General features: G+C 33.7%; 1 non-coding gene across 1 annotated transcript; it reads left to right on the forward strand.

The window, feature by feature from the left end:
- The first annotated feature begins 299 nt into the window (after window positions 1-299).
- LOC128040056 (small nucleolar RNA R71) lies at window positions 300-406 on the forward strand. Its single transcript, XR_008194716.1, has one exon. It is a non-coding gene; the product is annotated as a small nucleolar RNA R71 (small nucleolar RNA).
- The last annotated feature ends 2,969 nt before the right edge of the window (window positions 407-3,375 follow it).

Genomic DNA, 3,375 nt, shown 5'->3' on the forward strand with positions numbered 1-3,375 from the left:
AGGGTAGACATTCTGGATGTAGCTGCGTAGAAATACATAAACCATCAATTTTCTTATTTAAAAGTTCTACTTGATTCAATAACATGGTGACCGCATCTAAGTTAAAAACGCCGACTACTTTCATCGACTTTGTCCTCATGACATGCCACTGATAATTATTCTGTGTCATCTCCTCTATAAATTCATAAACCGCTTCAAGTGTTTTATTGTTTAGAGTTCCATCAGCTACTACATCGATCAATCACCTAGTTGAGGGATTTAAACCGTTGTAGAAGGTTTGAACCTATAGCAATAGAGGTAACCCATGGTGAGGGCACCATCTCAATAAGTTCTTATACCTCTCCCATGCATCATATAAGGTTTCTAAGTCAATCTGACCGAAGGAAGAGATATCATTCCTCAACTTAGCTATCTTAGCCGGTGGGAAGTACTTCAGTAGGAATTTGTCGGTCATTTAATCTCATGTAGTGATAGAACCTTGTGGTAAAGAATTCAACCATTGTTTAGCTTTGTTCCTCAATGAGAATGGGAATAACCGTAGGAAAATGGTGTCGTCAGAAACTCCATTTATCTTGAAAGTATCACAAACTTCCGAGAAATTAGCCAAATGAGTATTTGGATATTCGTCTTGCAAACCGTCGAAATGAACAAATTTTTGTACCATCTGAATAGTGTTTGGCTTCAGTTCTAAATTATTTTCAGCAATAGTAAGTCTCACAATACTCGATCCAGCTCCAGTTAGAGTGGGCTTGGCATAATCGTACATAGTACGAGGAACAGGATTTCGATTTGCAAGATTTACAGCAACCGCAGGAGGCGGCTGATTAATCTGATTATCACCTTTCTCCTCAGTAATAATAATGTCCACTTGCTCGTCTACTATACTCTATCGACTCTGTCTTACTTCTCTACAGTTTTTGCGCACTATACTCTCAATTTTTCTATCAAACAGTAATGATCCCGACAGGCTTCTTCTAGTCATAAACTAAAGGAACTTGCCAGAAGCAAATAAAAGAAAAACTAGAAAAGAAAAATTAAACTAAAAACAAAAATAAAATGCAATAAAAATAAATGGCTAAATTAATAAAAATAAAGTATTCCTAATATTTTCCCTCTCGGAAACAGTGCCCAAAACTTGATGGTCACTAAACTAACTATAATTACAGCAAAGGCAAGCGCACCTATGGAACGACGGAAATGTGCAAGTATACACAATAGCAACAAGTAATAAAGTGACAAGTAAATGTCGAGTTATCGTACCCACAGGGATTGTGAAAAGAATTATTTATGAATGCTATTTAAAACACTTTGGTGAAGAAAAATATTTTGTTTGAAGAGGGTAATTAAAAACTAAGATTTTAAACTAAGTGAACTAAAAAAATAAATCTCAAATGCACGATTTCAAAATACGATTTTAATCAAGATGACATAATTGTGTTAGATTAATTACATTTCTTAACTTAGATTTATTGAACTCATGTTTATATTGTTACGAATAAGTTCACGGCAACTTGGTAATTTGCTAACTTATGAACATACTCACCTACCAAAATCCATTTATCTCTTGACTATATCCCTACGTCAATTCAACAGATTAAACACATCGTAATGGGCAAATATGTTATTGCACATACATACTTATTAAATCGAAATAATCTCTTGTACATATCCCTATGTCAATTCAAACAATTAACTCGATTTTATAAGCACATAAAAGACTATGTGAGGTAACAAAGTATCCTTACCTTGAAACAGTTTAATCACAATAATCTTACAAGTTATGCAAAGCAAATGTATTGTCAGATACTGTTGCTAATCTAACCCTCAGCTACCTTAGATGATTAAACATGCACTAATTAAGTACTATGTCCATTGATTACAATTTCAATCCGTTTAAATAATTAATTCATTAGTTACCTAACAATTGTAATGCAAGAATAACTTAGTCATGATTTTACTTAATCAAGCATCTTACCGAGGCCTATAACAACATAACACAATTTTCATAATTTTAACAAACAAAATACAATCAACCTAACACAAATTAAATTCAAGATAAATTGATTAAATTAACCATTCCAGCAACATAAATATTCATAGATATGTTCAGCTTAACAACAACAAAAATTAAAAAGATAGGGAACAAGAATCAAATCCGGTATTTTTCCGTGGCTTGACTCGTTGCTCCGTCCTTCCTTCTCCATTGTCCTCGTCGACCAAGACTGCTGTGAACACTTAATTGCTACTCCAAATAGCTGATGAATGACCCTTTCCCAAGAGGAGAAATCAACAAGAGAGCAAGCGAATTTTGGAATGGAAAATAAGAGAGAAAGTGGAGAGAAGAGAGGAAAAATGTGATTGCTTGAGGTGTGTTTCTAAAATGACCAGCCTAAAAAGGTTTTTATAGCTGAAGAAGGATGCTAAAAATAGATAAAATTATCAGCCAAAGAGCCCTCCCTTGGCCAGCAACACATGTGGCAAGGTTGATAGTTTCAACTTTGCTAATTTAGGCTTGGGGCAAATCTATAAAGCCACTAATTGTGGAGGGGTTTGAATGCAACTTGAACGAGTCTTCAAGAGCCTCTTTGCAAGCTTAAATAATTAGCTAATAAACTGATTTGGGTCAGCTCTTGGGACAATTTTTGGGCTGTCCATTTCTTGGTCAGTTCGGTTCACTCGGTTTAGTTCAACTGGACCACTTTTTCATAATTAATTAATAATAATTTATGAACCCAAACTAAATTGGATATAAATTAAAATTAATTATATTATGAATTAATACATATAATTTTGGACCGTCTTAGGCTAAAATTTAGTTTGTCTCGATACTTCAAATTGTTTCTCGGTTTTATGCTTCTAGCAATGTCTGCCGAGCCATTTTTCGCTCTTTGTGCAAATCAGTCGAAAATAACCAAAATTCATCAAAATTAATTATAAAATTAACTAAAATTAAAAATGTTCATATTTTAAGTGCACTTTAATTATTTTGTAAAAATTAATTATTTTTTCGACAAGAATTTTATCAAAACTGTATGATTTTAAGTTAAAAAGGGTATGTAAAAATGTGTAAATTTTCCTGTTTCCAGCTATTTGATAGAGGTCCCAATCTGTGATTGTGCCCTGACTAAAGCATGTCTTCTTTACGTTTGCAAGAATTTTAGCTTTCAAGCACAGAATTGTTATCGTAAAGAGAAAGTAAGCTATGCCAGAATGTGAATGTCTAACGGCACAATTCCGCATTTCCCTAAGGATGATTTTTCCCACATCAATGGTCTTCGCAGTTAAAATCAAGGATAATAAGACCATTCACTCTAATGAGATTGTAGTCGCATGTGAGCTAGGCATAAGGTTGAATCGGATGAAGTAGAACCATAC

This window comes from Gossypium raimondii, chromosome 3, assembly GCF_025698545.1.
Source record: "Gossypium raimondii isolate GPD5lz chromosome 3, ASM2569854v1, whole genome shotgun sequence".
Taxonomy (NCBI): domain Eukaryota; kingdom Viridiplantae; phylum Streptophyta; class Magnoliopsida; order Malvales; family Malvaceae; genus Gossypium; species Gossypium raimondii.